Genomic DNA, 25935 nt, shown 5'->3' on the forward strand with positions numbered 1-25935 from the left:
GACTATCCTTGATTTCTCCTTTATATATTTGGCTTGTTCATGATTGTTTGAAAGTTGTTTTCCCCAGTAGACTGTGAGCTCCCAGAGAATGTGCACTGTATTTTGTCTTTCTTTGTATTCCCAGTCTTAGAACAGTGTAGGAGATTTAATAAAACTTTAATAAATGTTGATTGACACTGTGATTCTTCTCCAGTCAGAAGGCCCCTTCTCAGCCTCCTTTGTTGGCATCATCACTATAATCCCACCTCCCCACACCATGGCTGAAGCTGGGGCTCAGTCCTCTGGTCTCAATAATCTCCCAACTGGTGGGGGTGGGGGAAGGAAAGGGACAGGGAAGAGAACGTATAGCCCCTACTATGTACTAGGCAGACATTGTGCTAAGCTTCCTCCTCAGCTCCTATGCATTCAATTACCTCGATGTAGAGAACTCCCAGATCCATAAATCCAGCCTAGTCTGTCTTCTAAACTTCAGTCCAGTATTTGAAACTGGATATCCCACATCTCAAATTCAACATGTACCAAACAGAACTCATTCTTTCCCCCTAAACCCAAATTTCCATATTAGAGGAGAGGGCTCTGCCATCCCCCTAGTGATCCAGTGCCACAGTTTTGGTGGCATGCCCCTACTATTCCTCACTCACTCTCACCCAATAGCCAAGTAGTTGCCAAATCTTGTCATTTCAAGCTCTATAACATCTCTCTCAACCATGTCCTTCTCTTCACTCCCACATTGCCCTTCCCCTGCCCGCCACCCTCCTTAGTCGAGTCCCATATCATGTCTTGTCTAGATTACTCTAATAGCCACCAAAATGATCTCCTTGCCTCCAGTCTCTCCTCACTCCAATCCATAGTCCCCACAGATCCCAAAGGGATTTCCTTAAGCATTGGACTTTGAAGCTTTCTAAATCAATCAACTCCAATGGCTTTCTCCTGCCTCTAGGATCAATGGCTTAGTGCATGGCATTCTAGACAGGGCTTCAGGAAAAGCTGAGTTCAAATTCTGCCTCACACTAACTGTGTGACCCAAAGCAAGTCACGTCACTTCTCTCAGACTCATTTTCCTCATCTGTAAACTAGGATAATAATAGCACCAATTTCATAGGGTTGTAAAGAGTGTATGAATTAACACATGTAAAGTACTTTGTAAATTTTAAAAAGCTATATAAATGCTAGCTACAGTCATCATGACTGAACTCTGTGGTGGTCATTTCAAGCCCTTCACAACCTGGTTCAACCCTAACTTTGAACCCTCAATACCCAGAAATTCCCTGCCCATACTCTACAGTACGGCCAAAGTGGGCTTCTTACTGCTCCTCATACACAGCCCTCCACTGCCCAGCCGTACATTTCCATGCACTTGGAATAGACTTGCACCTTTGGAAGAGTCGATGCCAGCCCCTCCGTCTACACAAAGCCTTTGATTATTCCCTCAGCTGTTGGCACCTTTCCCACACAATCAGCCTGCCTGGATTTATTTGGCACATACTTATCTATGTACCTGATGGTTTCCTCAACACCATACCCACTTTTTAAGGGCATCTCTATTCTTTAGCACAGTGACTGGCACCTAAGGGCACTGAAGATATGCTTGCTGACTGACAGACTGAAACAGTTAGCCTATCATTATCCCATTTTGCAGAAGAGGAGATTGAAGTGAAAGGTAAGAGCTAGCATTTATATAGTACTTTCAAGGCTGAAAAATGTTTGAAATACATCAATTCATCTGAAACAACCATATGACAGCCTGTGAGATCACTACTAAGGAGACTGGCCCTATTTTACGGACAGGGAACCAGGTTACTAGGCACTACACTACAGCTCACAACACGACTGAATATCAGAGGGGAGATTCAAACGAAAACTTCCCTGACTCCCAGTTTAGCCCTGAATTCACTATACCATGCCGAGTTCTGAAAGCTACCTTTTATGGCAATTTTACAAGGGAGAAAGGCAAAGCAGCAGAGGAGCTTTTCATTATGATACACAGCACGGCGACTTGGAGTGAAGAGGCCTAGGTCAAATCCACTTCTGACACTTATTATCTGGGTGATTTGGGGCAAGTCTCTTAACCAAAGTTTCAGTATCCTCATATGTAAAAAGGAGACCAGATCATTGGCACTCCTTAAAACAAAGGTTTGGTCTGAGGATGGTGCTTAGCAAACCATAAAGAGCTAGAACAGGGAAATCTTTTAGTAAGTTTTTAAGCCTAGGCTGATGGAAAAGTAGGAAAATGCATAAAAACTGTTAAGGTTCAAAAGCCTCTCTTTGCTACCCTGCCATTTTTCTCCCATTTTATGGAAAATTCCCTCTCCAAAGTCCTACACTTCATCAATTCTCTGCAGCATGGAAGCTCTGACACGTTCTACATTGCTGGAAAAGGCTTTGACTAAGGTCCTGATAGTAGACTGCATCTGCTTTCCAAGGACCAGCCAAGGCTGCTGAGGCTGGGCTACTGGATGATGAATTCTTTGGTCATAAAATCAATGAAATAAAGACAAATACAAAATGGCCTTTAGTCCTATGTGCCCCACGCCCCTCCACTTCTGCAGTGACAGTGATGAGCTGGCAGAAAAGATGGCACACAGTGCTAAGAATTACACAGTGTTTAGCTCATCTATGATTTAATTGTTAATACTCTAAACGCTAAAGCCCTGTGTAATGCCCAACAAGAAGTATAATTAAATCATTCTTTATATTCTCACTATAAACCAGAAGAAGGAAGTTGCAACTAAACAGAAGGATAGCTCATAGGTACTCCTTGGAGAGGTAAAGAAAGGAGTTGGTTTTATTATACACCCCCAGTTAATAAGAAGCATTATTTCATGGGACATTTGGTCATCTAACATTGCAATAGGCTTATAGCTGAAAAAGACCTCCAGGGTCATCAAGTGCAAATACTTCTATGTAGTTTCAAAAGAGCTCCATAAAAATAAATTGCAGCTTATCCAGTAACACCAGTTTCAGAGTATTATAAGATCGAAACATTCTGGGAAGATCCTCCAACTTAAATCATTGGCTTATGGGTAAGACTATATCAAACCTGATATCATTTAGTCCTTCCAATAGTCTGTTCATTCACTCACTGGATAAGCATCACACTTTTAGAGTCCCAACTGCCATGTGTTTATTTATAGACTAATGGTATCATTTGAAAAGATTTTGTTTAAATTATTAAAATTTATTACAGGTCTCATGTCAATATTTTAGCATGGATTCTTCTGCTTTTTTTTTTTAAGATAACAAATCCAAGTATTAGAAAAGAATTTATCTCCTCAAAGTATAGTATCTTATAAAAGTGGGCATCTATCAATTTCAACATTACCTATCTGATTTTGCTCTCATATTTTCCTAATAATAATATGTTCTTTAGCCCACAAAAAGTAAACAAAAGAGTGGTTCAGTGGGAAAATGGAAATCATATAAGATGTTAGTATCACTGAAAGGTTACCAGCATTTGCCCCTGCAAGGTCTTGGGCTTGAGAGTTTAATTCTGTGGCTGCCATATTAATATACTAATATATGTTATCGAGCTTTAATGGCCATGCAAACATTTTCAGTCTGAGTCATTTCAACTGACTGATTAGTCAGTCTGGTGGCACCTTATCTCCCCACCTTTTTTACCTTTTATATCTGCTGGCAAATTATTGAATCTGAATTATAATCTTAAAAAATTAAATTATAGCTATTGAGTTCTTCAACATAGGTTTCTTGTTTGTACTCTGTAAATAAGTTTTTTAAGTCATTAGAATCACTTGAGTTATGTATTGCAGAAACTTTTCCCCAAGATTTTATTTATCTACTTGCTTTAGCAGTGAAAAAGTACACATTTTCTCAGCTTCTAGCAAGTATGTTAGTGGTTTTCCAATCAATTATGACAAAGTTATAGAATTTCCCCAATTCCTCTTCACCTTGTTATTAATGGCAGCACTAATGCAAATAGTTTGAGAGATAACTGGAAAACAAAGAGGCCTCCACAGGCTGGATAAAAAAAAAGATATAGAAAGCCTTCAGAAAAATTAACAGCACATACTTTTGGATTAATTAAATTAGCATTATTCTCTAATAAATTGTGACCACAAAGTAATAATACTTCTTTCATTTGAGCACTCAGATATGACGAGCAAAAATGGACTGGAGAAAGTCCTGGACAGCAGCATGTCATGTATACACTGTCATTTTCTTGAACAAAATACACTTATTCGAAGCATGTCCATAAATGGAACACAACATTAATAGAACTCATCCAAAGATCAGAGAAAAGAAAACGGACATTATGAGTGGCCTGAACAATAGACACAATTGAATTCTTCATGAAGCACATAAGTCAATAGTTTCATTTTATATGAATGTAGTACATAGACATGAAGAAACATAATACATAAATGTGTTTATGCTAAAGTTAAACCAAAGCTCATCATTGTGGGCTTCCTTGGACTTAGAAGGAAAATAAAAAGTAAATATTATCTAAATAGTAATAAAAAATTAAAGAATTTCCATTCATCTTTAATTCTTTGAGGTTATGTAAGGGTTGGAGAGTTAAGTTTTAAAACATCTGAACATACATTTTAAAAATCAAGTAAATTTATTTTTAAAGGGAATGGAGTTTAAAAAGAAAACAGCAAAATCAATCAGTGGAACAGAACAGATAAAGAAGTTATCAGAGATAATAGAACTCAATAAGCATGAGTTTGATAAACTTGAAAACTAATTACTTGTGGAGAACTCCCTATTTAATAAGAACTGAATGGGAAAATCGGAGAGCTGTTGCGCAGAAATTAGGTCTACATCACACAAAAACAATATGCTTCACAGAAGGAATGTGACCTGAATATACAAAACCTTACAATTAAAAAAATAAAAACCATCTAAAATCAATGAGATTAGGAATCTTTCATACCTGTGAGTAGGGGGAAAATTCTTAATCAAAATATAGCTAATGGTGATCACAAAATATAAAAGAATAACTTTGACCAAAGTATATTGCTAAGTTATTGCACAACCAAAATCAACACAGCTAGGATAAGAAGACAAGCTGTTGACTGGGGAAAAAAATCTTTGCATGAAATATGTCTTATAAAAACCTGACATCTAAGATAAATACAGAATTAGCACAACTGATCTGGAAAATAGATTGAGGAGAAACAATTTAAGATTGACTGGACTACCTAAAAGCCATAATGACGAAAAAAAGTCTCAACATCATATTTCAAGAAACTATAAAGCAAAACTGCCCAGATATCTTAGAGGGCAAAATAGAAACTGAAAGAAATCTACTGATCACTTCCTGAAAAAGACCCCAAAATGAAAACTTTCAAGAACATTATAGCAAATTGCAGAGCTACTGGGTCAAGGAGAAAATACAATAAGCAGCCAGAAAGAAATAATTCAAATACTGTGGAACCACAGCCAGGATCACAGAAGATTGGGTAACTATCACAATAAAGGAGCAAAGGGCTTGGAATAGGATATTTCAGAAGGATGATATTCCAGAAAGGAAAGGAGTTAGGATTACAACCAAGAGTAACCTACCCAGCAAAACTGAGTATTACACTACAGGGGGGAAATAGGATATTTAATGAGAGGACTTTAAAGCGCTTCTGATGAAAAGACCAGAGTTGAATAGAAAATCTGACAATCAAACACAATACTTGAGAGAAACATAAAAAGGTATATGTGACTTTTAAATCATAAAGGACTTAAGATTAAACTGTTTACATTCACATATGAGAAGATGATACCTTTAACCCCTAAGAACTTTATCTTCATTAGTGCAGTTAGAAGGAGCTGCTTAGAGAGCATGGGTGTGAGTCTATTATGTTGGAAGGATTTCAGAAGAAAAACAGAAAAATGAGAAAGAGAGATGCACTGGGAGAACAGTGAAGGGAGAGGAAGAGTGGAAGAAATTATCCCACGTGAAAGAGGCATCCAAAGAAGAAGTTTTACAGTGGTGAGGAAAAGGGAGGGGAGCAGGTAACATCTGAAATCTCACTCTCATTTGAAATGATTTAAAGAGGGAAGAATACACATACATACACATACACACACACACACACACACACACACACACACTCAGTTGGGTATAGAAATTCACCTTATCCAACAGGGAAGTAGATGAGGGAAAGATTAAGAGAAAGGATGAGGCTAGTAAGACGGAGGGTAGACCAAGGGAGCCATTAGTCAGAAGGAAAAGAACCATTTGAGGAAGGCAAAAGGGTAAAAAAAAAAACTATAAATAGAATAGGATGAAGGGAAATGTACAGTTTGTAATCATAACTGCAAATGTGAATTGGATGAACTTACCCATAAAACAGAAGAGGACAGCATAGATTAGAAACCAGAATCCAACAAAATACATTGTTTACAAGAGACACAGTTGAAACAGAAAGACAACAAAGAGTTAAAATAAGGGACTAGAGTAGAATCTACTATGTTTCAGCTGAAGTACAAAAGGCAAGGGTAGTAATTGTGAACTCAGACAAAGTAAAAGTAAAAGCAGAGGTAGCCGGATGGCTCACTGGATAGAGTATTGGGCCTGGAGTCAGGAAGACCTGAGTTCAAATTCAGCCTCACACACCTACTGTATGACCTGGGCAAGTCACTTAACTTCCATTTGCTTTAATCCACTGGAGAAGGAAATGGAAAACCACTCCAGTATCTTTGCCAAGAAAACCCCATGGATAGTATGGTATAAGGGGTCACAGCGAGTCAGACACAACTGAACAATAACAACAAGAAAGCAAAAACAGACCTAAGTCAAAGAGATAATCAGGAAACTTCATTTTGCCAAAAGGTGTCACAGACAATGAATTAATATCAATACTAAATATACACGTACCAAATGGCATAGCACCCAAATTCTTGAAGGAAAAGTTAAATGAAGTTACAGGAGAGGATAGACAGTAGCCCTATAATAGTAGGGAACCTTAATCTATCTTTCTCAGCTCTCGATAAATCTAACCATCAAATAAATAAGAAAGAAGTTAAGGAGATGACTAGAATCATAAAAGTTAGATAAGACAGACCTATGGAGAATAGTGGATAGAAATAGAAAGAAACATACCATTTTTTCTCAGCTATACATAGTACCTTCACAAAAAAACTGACTATATATTAAGGCATTAAAAACCTCACAAATACAGAAAAGCAGAAATACTAAATACACACTTTTTTCCACGATAATGCAATAAAAATTACATTTAATAAGGGGCCTGAGAAGCATAGATAAAAAAATTAGTGGGAAAACAAATAATTTAATTTTAAAGAATGAATGGGTAAAAGAATAAATCACAGAAACAATTAATTTCATTAAAGAGAATGACAATGAGACAACATGCCAAAATTTGTGTGATGCAGCCAAAGCAGTACTTAGGGGAAAATTTATATCTCTAAAAGCTTGCATCAATAAAAGAGAGAATGAGCAGATCAATAAATTGAGCATGCATTTAAAAAAAAAACTACAAAAAGAACAAATTAAAAGTCCCCAATTAAATATCAAAACAGAAATCCTGAAATCAAAGGAGATAGTCACAAAATTGAAAGTAAAAAATAAAACACATTGAACTAATAAATAGAACTAGAAGCTGGTTTTAGGGGAAAAAAATAATAAAATAGATAAACCATTGGTTAATTTGATTTTAAAAGGGAAAGAAGAAAAACAAATTAACAGAATCAAAAATGAAAAGGGTAAATGCAGAAATGATGAAGATGAAATTAAAGCAATTATTAAGAATTATTTTGCCCAGTTATATGCCAATAAAACTAACAATCTAAGTGAAATGGATGAATATTTACAAAAATATAAATTGCCCCAATTAACAGAAGAGGAAATATAATACTTAAAATAATGCTGTCTTGGAAAAAGAAATTTAATAAGCCATAAATGAGTTCCCTAAAAAAATACCTAGGACCAGCTGGATTTACAAGCAAATTCTATTAACTATTTAAAGAACAATTAATTCCAATACTATATAAACTATTTGAAAAAAGAAGTAAAGAAGGAATCCTACCAAAGTCTTTTGTGACACAAGTATGGTTTTGATACCTAAACCAAAGGAGCAAAAAGAAAGAAAAAAAACTATAGATCAATTTCTCCAGTGAATATTCAAGCAAATTTTTAAAAATAAAATCTTAGCAAGGAGATTACAGCAGTATATCACAAAGATAATATTCTATAACCAGGTTGGATTTATACCAGGAATGCAGAGTTGGTTAAATAACAGGAAAGCCATAAGCATAATTGACCATATCAATGACAAAAACAACAAAAATAATATGATTATAACAACAGATATAGGGGAAAAAAAAAACTTCTGACAAACTACCATACTGATTCCTGCTATAAATGCTAGAAAGCATAGGAATAAATGGACCTTTTCATAAAATGACAAGCAGTATCTATCTGAAACCAAGAGCAAGTATTATTTGTAATAGACATATACTAGAAACCTTTCTAATAAGATCAGGGGGAGGCAAGGATGTCTATTATTCTCATTATTGCTCAATATTAGTCAAAACAACTAACAAATTCAGCAAAGTTTTAACTTTATATCTTTTAAGATATAAAATAAACCCATAGAAATCATCAGCATTTCTATATATTACCAACAAAACCCAGCAGGAAGAGAAAGAAGGAGAAATTCCACTTAAAATAACTATAGATAGTATAAAATACTTGGAAGTCTGTTTGCCAAGATATATACAGGAACTATATGAACACAATTACAATTAAAAAATACTCTTCACACAAATACAGACAAATCTAAATAACTGGAGAAATGTTAATTACTCGTGGGTAGGCTAGGCCAATATAATAAAAATGACAATACTGCCTAAATTAACTTACTTATTCACTGCCATACCCATCAAACTACCAAATAATTATTTTATTGAGCTAGAAAAAATAATAAGAAAATTCTTCTGGAGGAAGAAAAGGTCAAGACCATCAAGTGAATCAATGAAAAAAAATATGACAGAAGGAGGCCTCACAGTACTAGATGTCGAGCTATATTACAAAGCAGTAAACATTAAAACAATTTGGTGCTTGATAAGAAATAGAACGGCTGACCAATGGAATAGATTAGGTATACAATATACAGAAGCAAATGAATACAGTAGCCTAGAGTTTGAGAAACCTCCAAATCCCAGTTATGGAGGCAAAAACTCAACAACTTGACAAAACCTTCTGGTATACTGCAAAGCAGTCTAGCAGAAACTAGATAGAGACCAGCATCTCACACTGCATACCACAATAAGATCAAAATGGGCACATGATTTAGACATAAAGACAAAAATGTCAAAAGCAAATTAGGGGATCATGGGGAAAATTACTTTTCAGATTTCTGAATGGGGGTTCATGACCAAATAAGAAATAAAGAGGTTCACGGGAGGTAAAACAAATAATTTTTTTAACATAAAAGTAAAAACATTTTGCACAAACAAAACCTTTGCAGTGAAACTGGAAGAAAAGCAGGAAAGTATGAAGAAATTTTACAGCAAAATTCTCTAATAAATGTCTCATATCTCAAATACATAGAGAACTGTGCCAAATGTATAAAAAATAGTATCCATTCCCCAATTGATAAATGGTAAAATGATATGAGCAGGTAGTTTTCAGCAGAAGAAATCAAAGCTAACAACAGTAAAATAAAAAGTCCTATACATTACTAATAATTAGAGAAATGAGACAACTCTGAGGTATCACCTCACGCTAAGATTGGCTGAGGTGACATAAGGAAAGTGACAAATGCTTGAGGGACCAGCAGGAAAATAGGTACAATAATGCACTGTTGTTGGAACTGTGAACTGGTCTGTCGGTTCTAAAGAATAATTTGGAGCTATGCCCAATGTGCTTAAAAAAACAAAACAAAACTGTGCCTACCCTTTGACCCAGCAATATTGCTATTAGGCCTATATTGCAAGGAGATTGATAAAAAAAAGGAAAAAGATCTATATAAAAAATATTTATAGCTGCTCTTTTGTGGCAACAAAGACTTAGAAACTGAGGGGATGGCCACCAATTGGAGAATGGTTGAACAAGTTATGGTATATGATTTAGCATCGTGCTGTAAAAACTGATAAATAGGATGCTTTCACAAAAACCTGGGAACACATATAAACTGAAGCAAAGTGAAGCAGAACCAGGACAACAATCTATACAGTAAGAGCAATAATCAACTGTGAAAGACTTGGTAACTGATCAATACAAAGATCCACCACAACTCCAATGGATTCATGATACAAAATGCCATCTACCCTCCAGATAGAGAACTGATGAACTCAGAGTGTAGACTGAAGCACTTTTTTCTCCTTTATTTTCCTTGCTCTTTTTTTTTTTTTCCTGGAACATGGTTAATACAGAAATACATTTTCCATGACTTCATATGTATAATGGGTATTGTATTTCTTTTCAATGACTTCTTAATGAGTAGGAGAGGGGCTGGAGAGAGGATGAAAATTTGAAACTAAACAAAAAGAAAAAAAGGGAAAGGAAAAGAAAAAAAGAATAGCTAACTAATGCTGTTACAAGGACATGCGATATTACTAGACCATAAAGAAAACAATGAATATGACGTATTCTGAGGATTATAGGAAGATCTATATGAACTGAAGCATATTGCAGTAAGAAGAATCAGGAATATATTCTATACAATATGACTACAATGTATATGAAAAGACTAAAAATCAGAAATGAATGTTGTATAACTATCATAAACAGACTAACCTCATACTGAAGAAGAGTTGAAAATAAAAATCACACTCCCTTTCCAGAAGTAGAGGACTATGGTTATGGAATATTACAAAGATCTGGATGACATGCTGATTGGTTTTACCAAACCAACTTTTTCATTTTTGTCAAAAGGAATAGCTCTTTCGGCAGGGGAAGGGGAATGGCACATTTAAAAATGACATTAATGTAAAAACAAAGGATTTTTTTTTAAATAAAGCAAACTGGGAGGAAGAATCCCCCCTTTAAAAGTGCCATTGGAATATGCATTCTTCAGGATAAGGCATAGTCTCTCTAAATTGGATTCACATTGGCCTAAGCTGATTCAAAGCTGAGATGAAATCAGAGAATTTAACGAGATAACAGGAAAGTGGGCATTTGTGGCCTATTACTACTAATTTCACTAAACACATTTTAGTGTTTGGGTTTTAGAGTAAAGCCTTAGCAAGTACTCAAACTCTTCAAATTTGCTAATTACTAGACTCAATTGGAAACTGTATAAGTGTGGTACAAGAAGAGTTAGAAAATCACCAAATAATCGTTTGCCATCAATCTTAACTAAGCAAAGCAATAATAACGAAGCATCAACTTGACCAGGGAAGCTGCTTTGGCAGGCTTATATCTGCTATCTCTTTCAGTAATGCAAACCAGCATTGTGCTGCACACTGCTGGGAAAACTCTTATTCTGCCTGCAGCAACCAGTATGTGTGAATTTTAAAATCAAAGGCTAAAATTCAAACTGAAATCTCTTTCTCTCATGTATAGTCTTAACGCAAAGCCATCAATGGCAAGGGAGTATAAAAGTAGAAGCTTCAATATAATTCACCCTATACGTGCAGGGCTGCTAAGGACACATTGCATGTCTAGTCTCACCACTAAGACCCTTTTGCTTTGTTTTCTTCCACACATGGAAATGTAAATCTCATTTGAATGGGGCAAGTCGTGCTTGAGTTGTGTGGAGACTGGATTATGTTCCAACTTGTTTCTTTCTTGAGACTGTAGAAAATGGCTGGCACACCAATCTTTCTGAATAAAGTTAGCTTGTCTGTCTTTCAAATGTTGATATTTCCCTCATTGTAATCCTATCCTAATGTCTCCACTTGTCAAATCAAAGGTGAGCATGGCATCTCTCTGACTTCAGGAGAACACCACTGGTGGTAACACATTAAGTGTTGCCATGAATAATATGCAAAATTTTTATAAAATGGGAACTGAAAATAGCATAATTAGGAACATGGAGAGAGGAGGAGCATGGCCAACATGAACTTCTTGGATAAGAACAGCAACAAAAAAGTCCCCAGTTTATGCCAAAATATAAAGTCACACGTCGATTTAACTTGTTGGAAAAAGTATACAGGGATTTAGCTGGCAACCTATTGGGTAATATCTATCTTCATGCACCCAGCATGAAGCACAGTGCCTTCAGCAGATGCTTAATAAATGTTTGTTGAATTGAATACTATATATGGACAGTTTAAATTAGGAGAAGGTTTATTATTCTAAACATCTATTTATAAGACAATTTTGGGGAAACTTGGAAAATATTTTCCCATAGAATCAACCTTAAACATAATGGTTAGGGTGCCAGACTAGCCATCAAAGGTAAGTTAGTTCGTGACGCACCTTAAAAGAAGAATAGAAGGGAATGAGAGAAATTCTCAGTAGAAGCTAGGGAGGGAAAAATAGTTGCTGGAATATTTGGATGGGGGTACCTATATAATCTCTGTTTAGCCTATAAGAGATTTTTTTTTAAAAAAGAAGAGATTAGAGTGAATTAAAAAAATACATTAAGTATTTACTACATGGTAAGTGTTATGCTAAGCAATGAGGATAAAAATAAAGAAACTAAGACAGTTCTTGTCCTGAGGGAATTTTATATTCTAATAAGGGGAGACAATTTATGGCCATGGTAGTCAAGGAAGGATACTTTAGTTTGGAAAGCCACAGGGATGGTGAGTAGAATCACAGAGGAGAAAACTGACACATCTTTTCCAAGATCAATGACAGAGTAAATTTAATCATGGTTCCGAACTGGAAAGAGATGGGGGATGGGGGTGGGGAGAGAGGGGCTTCAGACAGAAGGTAACGCTGGTAAGCGATACCTGGGGGACGAAGAAAAGTGTAATTGGTGCTGGTCCTAAACATAACAGGCAATCCTCAATCAGCACTGTGAGCCCCAGGGCAGGAGTTCCAGGCATAAAAGGAAGAGTGAGGTACTTCCAAGTTTGCTTTCTGGTCTGGGCGGCACACTTCATGTATTTTTAAGTTTTAAAATTATTAAGGTTCTAAGATTGCCTTTAAAAATGGGTCATCATTCAAGACCCATTTAAATATTTTTAACTCATATATTTCATATATTGACTAACAAGCCAGGAATGTATAAGAAAAAGAGAAAGAAAGTGAATTCAAGCTCTCCTATTTGTTTATTGCCTTTGTGACCTTGGGCAAATCAATTCCCTCCAGGCTTCAGAATTCTTATATGTAAAGTGATGACTTCTACAATCCTATCCAACTCTAAATTCTAAGATTCCATGATCCCATGAATCTATCCATCATCACCCTTAATGCACAAACAACTAAAAACTAATCAATTCTTTTTAAAAAATAGATCTTGATATTTTTTGCTTTCATCAATACTACATTTTCCAACATATCACTTTCCTCACCCAGTAGCAGGGAAGCAGTCCTTTACAATAAAGAATTTAAAAAGAAAAAAATTCCATAAAACTAACCAACATAGCCAAAAATATCTGATATTATATTTACTGTTACACATGAACGGTTCCTAAAAAGAAGAATGGGGAAATGCCTTCTCCTAAGTCTTTAGAACTAAGTTTGGCCCCTGAAATTTCACAACATTCAACTGTGATTGCTATGTTGTTTGTCCATTGTGGCGATCATAGCAATGTTATTTTCCTGGTTCTGCTAACATCATTTTGCATCAGTTCAGATAACTGTTTTCATCCTTTTCTGTCTTCATCACATTCATCATTTCTTACAGCACAATTCTTAATCAAATTACAAATCACATACTATATCCATCACAAAAACATTTCCCTGCTTAAATGCAGAAAAACTAAACATTCAAGATGGAAAGCCAGAGGCCAGCCATAGTGAAACTGATGGATTCTCTATTCTTCTTCCCCATTTTCTATTCCTAACTTTCTCTTCTTCTTCTTCTTCTTCTTTTTTTTTTTTTAGCCTCACACCACTGTCTCTCTGGTCTGTCTCAACAGAGGACCTTACTTCCTATTTCTTCCAAGGAAATAAAGGCTAACATGAAGACCTCTTCTACCTAATTATATACCTCAAATCTCCACCATATCACCCTTTCCCCTCCACAGACTCTCCTTTTTTCTAGTCTTGTACGAAAAGGCGACTATCCTCTCTGTCAGAGTCAACCTTTCTATCTGTGCCCTTATTCCTTCCATTCCCCTCCAGACTCCTCCAGGTCTAGAAGCTTCCTGCCAACTCTAATCATCAATATAGTATCTTTATCTACAGGCTCTTTCTTTATCTACAATCTACTTTATCTACAATCTTGCTGACTACAAATAAGCCCAGGTAAGTCTCTTCCTATTCTCTTTAAAAAAAAAAAAGTCACTTGACCTTGTCACCCCCTCAAGCCTTCTATATTTCTCTACCCTTTCACAGCCAAACTCCTAAAAAAAGTTATCTACATTCGTTAGTTCAATTCCCTCAATTTCCATTCATTTCTCAACTCTTTTTATCTAGTTTTTGACCCCACTGCTCAATTGAAAATTCAACCTGTATGCTTACTAATTTTAATGACTTTTAACTCGGTCTTCACCTACTGTTTCTGACACTGCTGACTATCTCCCTTTTGCCTAGACATTTTCCTACCCTGGCTTCTATGACAGTGCCTGGCAAATAGTAGGCACTTCATAAATGTTTACTGGTTAATTAACTATTCCTCAGTCTCTTTTGCGGGATCAGCATGTGTGTTCTGCCCCTCGAATATAAGCATACCATCTTTTTCTCTCTTTACCTTTTTTGGTGAGCTTATCAGCTCCCATGGATTTGATTATCATCTCCAGAAAGATGAAGCCCAAATTTATACACACATATATATCTACACACACACACACACACACACACACACACACACACACACACACATACATGTACACACAGAGAACTCCAGTCCCATATCATCAGTTGTCTGGTGGACAATTCTACCTGGACACATCAGAGTACATCAGTAAGTGTCAAAAGCAGGATTTGAATGCAATGCTTCACACAGAATAAGCACTTAATAAATGTTCAGTGCCTAAGTCCAGAAATCTATCAACTGTACCATTGGGATAAAGTCACATACAGGCAGATTTAGGCTTGAAGTAAAATTCGAATTGCCCCTAAGTAGAAAGGTCTGCCTGGGGAAGCCATACCCTTCATTGGTTCATTCCCCTTCATCGGTGTTCTTGAAGCAAAGGCTGGATGATGGCTTGTTGGGAATGTCATAGAATAGACTCTTGCTTTACCTTCCAGCTCTGCGATTCTGCTATTCTGAGATCATGTGGAGCAATCAAATTATACCCTAGGAAAAACATATCCCTTTTCCTTTTAGAGAATCAGAAAATGGCAAAGTCCGGTTCCCCAGGGGTAAGAGAAGCATGAATCTTTGAGAGGTGCCAGTATGAGTCCTATAATAACGAGGCGTAAGACTGTGTTGGATTTAAAGTTGGAAGGTGTCAGATCTAAGGTAATTCATTTTGGTTTTCCTTCTAGTCCAATGTTTGTTTGTTTGTTCACTGTAATTTGAATGTTCCCTAGATATTGTCTGAGCGGGAGATGCCGGACTATAACCTGGCACAGGTGAACCTGAAAACAAGAGAAACACTTCATTGCCTCGCCAAATGAAAAGATGCTGGCTAACTTTTCAATCTACCACTGCTACTACTAATCTGATACAGCTGTCTCATCAGAGGCATGGGAGGAGGTAGGAGAGGTAGAAATGAACCTTTTAAAATGTGTGGGAAAATTATCTGGAGTCATATCTAGAAAAGAAAACATGAGGTGAGCCTTAGGTTCTGTCCAAAATAAACCTCAAAAGTAGCTTGAAAATTCTTCTGTTTATCCAAATGAAGTAAGGCTCTACATTAAAAGCTAGAGAGGATGAGCCAAGGGGGAAAGGAAAGGGGACAAGAAAAATAGGAGTGATGCCATTTTTGCAGAGATTTTAACTAAGCCTCTTTACAATGCACTTCTGCAAAGACCCAAAGGGAGGCCAGAAATATGAGCAAAGGAACAAGAGATGGATGGCCAAAGACACTTGGGTGTAATTTAAACAGCAACTCTGATCAAAAGTAATCAAAAAGAAAAAAGAAAAACTGCATTCATCCAGAGAGATGGGATAAAGTCACCCAAAGTAAGGAGGAGGAAAAAGGCCAAAGACTCTCAAGCACTGCAGGGGTGGGGGTGTGGGTGTGGGTGTGTATGTATTTTACTTATTCCAAAGATTCTTTGAATTCCTTAAATGGTACAAAACATTTCATGGATGACAGTTCAGAAAGAACAGAAATAAAGTGAATTCACCCAAAGCTAGAAGTGCTGTGTGCCTTGCACATGGTAGGTACTCAAAAATAATTATTAGTGTGATATAATAGAATCACAAAATGGTATCGCACTTCAAAGGATTTTATAAAACAGTAGTCATCAAAACTAATGATTACAGGTTACAAAACAGAAAAGAAGAGCAGTGGAAAAGACTAAGCAGGACCCAGAGGGAACTGGACACAGCAACCACTGTTCAATAACCCCCCAAATACAGACAAATTCAACAAGAACTAGTGGAAAAATTGCAAAGCAAATATCAGAGAACAGGTTTAGACCAACATCTTGACTAGAAAAGGTCACATCATCAAAAAAAAAACAAGAGGAGAGACATTTCATTTTTATAGTGATCTATATAAAGGATACAAACGAGCACTAAAGATAAATTATTTCAATTGTATAAAATTTAAAAAATTTTGGATAAACAAAATCAATGCAACTATAATAATAAGATACACTGTTGGGTAGAGAAAAATCTTTGCAACAAATATCTGATAAAACTCTAACTTTCAAAATCTATAAAGAACTGATGTGTGTGTGTGCACGTGTGTGTGTGCACGTGTGTGTGTATGATTAAAAGCCCTTCTCCAAGAGATAAAGTGTCATAAGATATAAACAGTTTCATGAGAAGAACTGCAAAACAACCCTTTGAGGATTGTTGTAAGTATAAAAATGAGATATACATGTCAAAGCACTTCACAGACCTTAAAGTCCTATAAAAATGCTAGTTATACCATGTAGCCTCTTATCCATAACAAGATATTCCTCCCATGAAAGGTTTGACCGAACAACCTTTTACAGTAAATTTATATTGTGCATACTCTAAAGTATATTTGAAATTGTAAATTTGTTGCTTTTGTCTAATATGGTCCCAACACGTCACTCTCTTAAGACCAACTAGCATTTTTCAATACTGATTTCAAAAACACAGGTAAGAAAAATCAAGATACCCCTACTTAAAAAATGACACTCAAATACAAAATGCAGATTATAAAAAATCATCTGGTATCTGATCAGCAACTAAGTGGCAAAGTCAACATAATTACATAATTAAAAAAAGAAACAAACATGAAAGAAACACCAACTAATAACGTCATTAATCATTTATCAATCACCTACCATGTGTTCAGCCCTGTGTTAAGTGCAGGGGCTTTAAATAAGAAAAAGAAAGATGTTCCCTGACCTCTAGGAGCTTACAATCCAATAGGAGAAGAAAATGCACAAAAGGAAGCTGCAAAGGGAGAAGGCTCAGAAACACTTGGCTTAGGGGGAGCAGCTGGTGGGGAATGAAGAACCAGTTCTCTCACAGCCAATTTTGTGGTAGAGTCTTTTTGTGTCTACATGGGGACTTGTTGGTCACTGAGGTCCCTTCCTACTCTCATATTCTGTGATCCTTTAGAACGACCAAGCATTTCTCATGGAGATGAACCAGTTGAAAGAGAAATATCTGTTTAATCATAAGACAATGTGGCTCTAGGACAAGGCTCTTAAAAATGCTTGTTGATTAAATTCATGGAGTTACAAAGTTATAGCCACTAACATGTAGTCCCAATAAAATAATCTTTGGGATGAAGAGCGAATGGTCCAAGTAAAGAGACCTAGCAGAATATGCCACTTCTTAAAGATGTTGTTGAGAGAAAGAGATAACTCAAGCATTAGTCAAGCAGCTACGAAAGGTACAGACAGCTTAGGTTGAACTAGGTCCCAGGAATACTCCAGTGTTGCATGTAGGGAGACAGAAGGGAATACAAGGAGGGGAAAAATAAAATGTGAAAGGTGATACACTTAGCCAGTGCAATCCTAGAAACATTATGGATACAAGGACTCTTTAGAGAGTAACAAGTTCTATGTAAAGTATTATTAAGAATGCCTTCTTTTTCACTGACTACATGCATACATTTAATGTAAATCAAACATACTAATTTAGGTCACTAGAATAGCAGAAAAAGATCATATCGTTGCTTTGGTGAATGTGTATTGCCAACAACAAAACTTGTACACAGGCTCTTGGGAATAGAATCTGGAAAAATATCTTGAAAACATTTTGATTTTAGTATTCACAGTATGTATGCTACAGAATCTCTCAGGGAAGCTGAAATGGTAATTCTTTCTAACAGCAAATGACACTTTATTGTAAGAATACATTTCTATTACTCAAATTATATTGAATACATGAGTTTCAAGGAGATGGGCAAAACAAGGAGTCTTGCAACTAGAACTATGAAGTCACTGGCTTCTTTGGTCCTTAAGAGCACCAGGGTGCCATGATGACATTCATAATGATATACATTGTTGTTTTTCAGTTATTTCAGGCGTGTCTGACTCTTTATGACCCCATTCGGGGTTTTCTTGGCAAAGACACCAGAGTGGTTCGCCATTTCCTTCTCCAGCTCGTTTTACAGATGAGGAAATTGAGGCAAATAGGGTTAAGTGACATGCCCAGGGTCATATAGCTAGTAAGTGTCCGAGACTAGATTTGAACTCAGGTATCTACTATGCCACCTAGCTGCCCCCAATTATATACATATGATTTACCTATACAATCCTTACTTATATAACGCAAGAACATATTCACTAGTTATGACTATATATTAAAAGAAAATGTCTTTATATTAATAACAGGTGAGTGTTCCCTAAGTATAATTAGGTTTCTAGGAGTAGGTATCTCTGTAATATTAACTTAATCAATAACTGCCTAAAATAATTAATTCATCTGCAAAAGTGACCTACATAGTCCAGACAGTACTCAGTTTACAGGTATGACCTATGTGATTATCATCCTCCCCACAGTCTCCTGGCCATGGCTCCATATGGATATGCTTTCTAGCACTTCATCAGAATGAGGCCAGGGACTGTTTTGTCTACCTCCTCTTTTTCCCAGCACCTAATTCAGTGCTTGGCACAGAGTAACTACTTAATAAATAAATACTCACTCACTCACTCACTCACTCTATCATCATCATCATCATCATCATCATCATCATCATCTTCATCATGATGCTACCTTAAGACTTTTCTTTTTGGAATTTGGGGGCAGTTAATTGGTGCACAGGACAGAATGCTGGGCTTGGAGTCAGAAGACCCAAGTTCAAATCCTGCTTCAGATACTTACTAGCTATGTGACCCAGAGTAAGTCATTTAACTTTCCTCAGCCTCAGTTTCTTTATATGTAAAATGATGATAATAATAGTACCTACATCATAGGGTTGCTGCAAACATCAAAGGAGATAGTATTTGTAAGGCACTTTGCAAAACTTAGAGCATAATGTAGATGCTGAGTATTATTATTATCACTGTTGTTGTGGTTTTGAATCACCCATCTACTCAAAGGATTCTTAACGAAATATACCCCCTTAATTAGTAATACTTTCCTGAAGTAAAGAACACATTATTACAAGAATATATTTGTATTATTTAAATTACATTAACTACATGAGTTACAAGAAGATGGAAAAACAAGCCATTTTAGAAGTCAAGCTGTGAAGTCATGGGCTTCTTCTGTACTGTGATTCCCTGTTTCTTTTTTGTCTTTGCAGTCCCAGCACCTGGAAATACTTTTTATGGATGAAATCATGGGTAAGTTCCAAAAACATCCTCAGTGTCTACATAACAGCATCTACCACGTGTAAGTTGCTTAATAAAGGCACGTTGATTGTTTCCCCAAAGCAGAATACAAGCTCTTTGAGGGCAGGGACTGTTTCTGCTCTTCTCTCTGATTTCTCAGTGCTTAGCACAGTTCCTGGCTTACAGGGTAGGTGCTAAATGAATGAGTGAATGATTCTCCCGGCCGAAAGCCAAATATCTTCTCTTTTCCAATAAGCCCTAGAGATCTAAGTGGCTGCTCTTATCCTCTCTTTTCTGGTGGCTTCTCTTCATCCTCTCCAACCCTATCTAGATTCTAAAGCTCATCAATTCTTCCTTTCCTTTCTCTGGTCTAGGCACTCATGACCTTACATTTCAGCTATCCTGACAGCCTTCTAACTGATCCTTCTTCCCTGATCTATTGTTTATATGTTGTAGCAAGCTGATTTTTTCTCCAACACTGATTCATTATGTTACCACACTCTCACTTTATGGATTAAAAATAAATCTTTAAATTCCACTTACAAATCCTCCCAAATTCAACACACTACAAAGGACAGTTACAATCTCCTAGAGATGGTCAGTATTCTAATACAAATCAGGAGCTCTATGCTCCCTCCCCCCCCCCCGAATTTGAAGATAGCCATTAAGGGTGGTCCCCTAGAGAATCCACTAGAGCAGTCCAAAGCAAAGGTTCCAAATGCATGGGCAAACAGCTATGACATCCTTGACACAGGTAAAATTGGTCACCAATGAAATAAGTACTCCTACTAACATCCATGGTCAGCTAAGTGGCATAAAGGGTAGAGTGCTGGGCCTGGAGGCAGGAAGACTCATCTTCCTGAGTTAAAATCTGACCTCAGATATTTACTAGCTGTGTGACCCTGGGCAAGTCACTCAAGCTTGCTTGCCTCCATTTCCTCATCTGTAAAACGGCAAGCCACTCCAGTATCTTTGCCAAGAAAACCCTAAATGGGGTCACCAAGAGTTGGACATGACTGAAAAACAACTGAACAGCAATAACACGTAACATCAGGTGCCACCTGGGGAATGAGCTGAGGATGCTTTCGAAAGCCTTTGGACAGGGTGGGAATAGAGCTTCCTTTCTCCTGCTGTATGTGCTGAGTTACCATTTAGATCAATTCGTCAAGTATGTAAATCACACTTCATGCAGAGAATCCTCATTGATCTTATACACAACAGCTCTCAGCTACATTTTGAGCATGGTATAGGAAAAGAAATCTCAATTCTGCTAAGATAATCTTGTTTGATGGTGTCTCCACAGGTTTTTTTCTTTGCAAATTGTGACTACTGTCACCCTTTAATGAGTGGTGAGGTAAAGAGATTCTAATTTTACTTGAGATTTCATTCATTTAGAGGGAAAGAACCTCTCTTTAATACTTTTCAGAAATAGAAAAAACCGATATCTTATTTACATAATTGTAAATTGCTCATTTTCTTTTCTCCATTAGTAGAATATTGCTGCCTAATAAAGGGTATGATCTTGGAAAGAAACAAAGTAAGTACACAGTAATGAGTAGTGCCAAAGCAGCAAGCAAAGTTGGCAAATGCTATTTTTTCATGCCTTTTGTACTTGACATCAATAGTTTCCCTTTCTACAGGAACTCACTCTCCTGACAAAAACAGTATTTTCCTGGTTTCTAATGTCCCTAAAGAACTTAACACATTAACACAATAATTTTAGTTCCTGTAACTTTGTTTTAAGTTTTTACCAAAGGTTTTACTGTGAGGCATGAAGGTGATTTCTGACTCCCTGAAACAAGGTGAATTTCTCTATATAAAATTTGGGGTTGTAATTTGATAATGAACATAACTAAAGGATTCAGGAATTAGGCTAGCGATGGTTTGGAACCACAGATTTAAATTTTGAGGTCAGCTTGGCTGAGCATTATATAGCAAAACAGTCAAGCCTATCTGAGTCTAAGAAAATGGGGTGAATCATTTGGTTGCTTTCTTAAAAAAAAATAACATGATCCCAGAGTTCCACCACCCCGAGAGTGCTATTGAAAAGCCAGCTGCTACTTCCCTCAGACATTCGACAGGCCATAGAATCTGAACAGTTGGGCCACATGAAAACATGTTTCTGAGGGCTTCATGAAAGCATTTTATTAGTGAGAGTCATCTTGGTTAAACCCTTCTAACTACCCTGCCAAGGAAAAACCAATCTCTTGGTAAGCTCCTTCAGGGCAACAGCCGTGTTTGTTCCTCACAGTGCCTAACAGATGGCAAGTTCTCTAGTAACATTTGCTGAATCAATCGATGAACCACAAGGCACTGGCCATCATGGGAAGACCTTGATTTACTAACATTAAATTATATAAAACTCGCATTAATTCCACATTGATAGAACTGTTTTCATTTCATGCGCATTATATTCATTTGGTTTTTTTACCCATGTAGCAAATCATGCGCATACTATAAGCATCTAATCAATACTGTTGAGGAAGATAGCTAAATATTTAGCAAGTTTAGATCAACTAGTTTTATTCTAGAAAATTTCATTTATTTATTTATACAAAGAAGTACTATAGAGAACTCTAGTCTGAAAAGAATAAAAAAAGTCAATTATCTTCCACACAACAATAGACAGGTATATGGGAGGGGGGTCTGAATAGGTCATGCTATAAAGGAAAAGTAGAGTAAAGCAAGTTACCAAGGGACTGTATAAGCGAGACACAAGATGGGGTTTTCAAACAATGACAGCTTGGGAGACTTCCAGTATGCTAAGTGTATCTGTGCATGGCGCTCTGTGGTGAATCAATGGGAGGCCATGGCCAGAAGTGGGCAGACATGGATGGCCCCGTATGAATGGGTTGTCCTCTGGGTTAATGGAAGGAAAACTCACATAAAAGAGATCACAGATCCATTAGGGTACCAATTTATCATGTCTTCATATCAAACATGAGGTAAGTGGACACATGTCATTATTCCTGTATGTATAATAGCAAACATTTGTACAGTGTTTTAATACTTTAACGATGCATGTGTGTCTGTCTATGACAGAAATCAGCGGAAAATTTTAAACATAAGGGCAAATGACTATCCATAATACACATAACTACACCTGGCCATATGCAGTGATAGTCTGCACCTGCATATTTACATTCTAGGCTCTGAAATGCAAGCTCATTGTTTACCCTTTAGTAACAAGCACCAGCATGTTTTTAATTACACTGCATATTTCATCTCAAATCTTCATTTGATAGACTTAGATTTTACCAGCTATTCTCCAGGATATACTGCAAAAGAGAGACTGCTGTTAATGGCACATACATAGCCCAATGTGTTCCGCAACATCATTCACTCATCTATAACACTTAGGAAAGCAGTACAGTCCTGATATCACATTGGCACTCTAACTTTCTTTTCTCTGAACTCTTGGCATCTAAACAACACAATTTACCAGTTGACTCTCTACTGTCTAGTGTAACTCTAGGGTTAAAGTGTGCCTGTCTTTTCTGCCCCAGAATATGAGTGAGGAAAGGCAGTTCTTTTGCTACTCTTCCTGTATCCCCACAGTACTACGCCCAGCAAAGTAGAATTTACTGCCCCGTTCTAAGAGGGACACGTCTTGGCCTATCCAGCCTCTAGTTCTTAATAACCTTTCTCTCATTTCTGACTAGGCAGCTAGGGTGAGATGAACTTTATTCCACTTTTAATTCAACACGGGAAGAGAGTATGGATTGCAGTATTCTGAATTCTGTAGTCACTTTGAAATCCTCCCTTTTGGAGGGGAAGGGGGATTTGTCTATGAAATTAAAAACAGACATTCAAAACTAAGGAGAAAATCAGACTGATGCCGGAAGTTTGTTGAATCTCACACCTTTGAAAGACTACCTCACCCTGCGGCAGGTTCATTCACCATGAAAAGATTAAGAACACTCCAGTTTCCAACACTTTGCTGGTCTCTTTTCTTGCTTCAACAAAGAAGCAAGAAGCCAGACTGGTATCTGAAGTTAATATTTCTAATGAGTTCAAATTGAAATATCAGGGCTCCTAACATGAACCCAAGGACAGTGCCATACTGAATGGAATGCTGGACCCCCGAATCAAGAAGACTCAAGATTAAATACTGCTTCAGGCTCTTCCTATGTGAACTGGGTAAAACACATAAGCTCTCCAGATCTCAGTTTCCTCTTCCATAAAAAGGACTTGGACTCAATGACCTCTAAGGCCCTTTTCACCTCTAAATCTATGCCACTGTAATCTATAATCCCATGATGCTTTGAGATTCACTCTTGGTAAAATCTTCACATAGCCACTTTCTTCATTCTACAATCCTTTGGAAAGGAATTTCCATTTGGTTGGTAATTTCACAAGGTGACAACATGCCTGAAAAGAATGACTCTTGTGACATTCAGATGGCACCAGCAACAGATCACTTACGTAATATTTCTCATCCTGATCTTCTCAATAATAAGATGATAGGCCAAGACAAAAAATTGCTTGTGTGCTTATAAATAAAAGATCAATCCACCTAGAATGGATCTATTACATTGATCAACACATATAAATATCCATCCACTTAGGTTTTTAAAGACAAAATTTAAGGGAGATAAAAGAACTATACTCTCCAAAGTTGTCTGTTTAACACTCATTCCCTCAAGAATCAAAGAAAATTAGTTTGTTAGATTTACACACAATTAGAGAGAAGTAGCATCATTAGAGCCAGAAAGTGGTTTACTGATGGCCCTCATTGTTCTCAGTCCATAAATGAAACCATTTTGCTCTTAATGACCATAATCCCCTCCTTAATCTTGACAGTGCTAAATTACAGTTGGATATCTAATGTTCTCCATCTTTCTCTTAGTTTATTAAAGTGTAAAAAGATTAAGCAGATACTAAGTGACCTGAAAATAGTTACAGAAAGACGATATCAGAATTTTATTTACAAATGCAGTGGTAATTAGCAAAATTGGCATTTGTCACTTTATTCTAACTGAAAACCTTGTAAATGGTGACAACTGATGCTTAGCAAGGAGATCAAAGATAGAAAGAAAGATTCCATATACAACAAAATATTTATAGTAGCACTTTTTGCAGTAGCAAAGAATAGGATGCAAGGGAGATTCTCACAAATTCAGATATGGTTAAACTGTGGCATTTTAAAGTACTGAAATATTAGAACAACATAAGAAATAATGAATATGAAGAATACACAGAAGTATGGGAAAACATATATGAATTTGTACAAGGGGGAGTAAGGAGAACCAGAAAAAATCCACATGCAAAATGAATGTGACAATGGAAAGAAAAATATCAACAAAACAGAACGCAGAGAAATTATAAAAAGCAAACTTAACCCCAAAGAAGAGATGAAAAAAATATATATCTGCCTTCTTTGCAGGGACATGGAACACTGACTATATACTGCCAGGCTTTGGTGAGAGGCTGGTTGGTGATGCTTAACTTCTTTTTTCTATTTTTCTTTATTCCTTGTTATAAGGGATGGTTCTCTGAATAGGAGGGATATATCTGGATACGAACATGATATAAACACAAAAGATACCAATAAATTGGAAAAATTGTGCAGAAAACCACAAAATTGTGTCCATTCTATACATATGTGACTCCATAAACCTTTAAGATCACTGCAAGTATAAGGAGATGTATAGGGAAAAGTATAAGGAAAAACATTTATTATTATTGTCAATGTATGTAGCTGTTTGCATGTTGTTTCTCCTTTTAGAAAATGAGTCCCTTGAGTGCAAAAACCATGTTTTTGCTTTTCTGTGTGTATCTCCAGTACGTAGCACAGTAACTGGCATGCAGTAAACGCTTGATAAATGCTTATAGGCTGACCAATGTGTATTTATTATCTGCTCACACGCAGCAAAAAGAATGAACATTTACAAAAAAGGGCCAAAACCACACTCAGTACAGAATCGTATGGTTAAAAGGGGGAAACACATTTAAGAAGCATCTAAATCCATGCGTCTTACCTTTATCTACTTCCACAAATATTCAAAGACATCAATACAGGGCAAAAAGGAAGGGCAAAATCAGAGAAAATAAAAGTGAGGCCATGTTAAGAA

At 36.6% G+C, this 25935-nt stretch overlaps 1 protein-coding gene across 3 annotated transcripts in view; it reads right to left on the reverse strand.

Moving 5' to 3' along the window:
- Positions 1-25935, reverse strand: part of DIAPH2 (diaphanous related formin 2) — an 817355-nt gene that overhangs the window by 292807 nt on the left and 498613 nt on the right. The gene's annotated exons all lie outside the window — the stretch shown is intronic.

This window comes from Phascolarctos cinereus, unplaced genomic scaffold, assembly GCF_003287225.1.
Source record: "Phascolarctos cinereus isolate Bilbo 61053 unplaced genomic scaffold, phaCin_HiC Scaffold_8;HRSCAF=390, whole genome shotgun sequence".
Classification (NCBI taxonomy): domain Eukaryota; kingdom Metazoa; phylum Chordata; class Mammalia; order Diprotodontia; family Phascolarctidae; genus Phascolarctos; species Phascolarctos cinereus.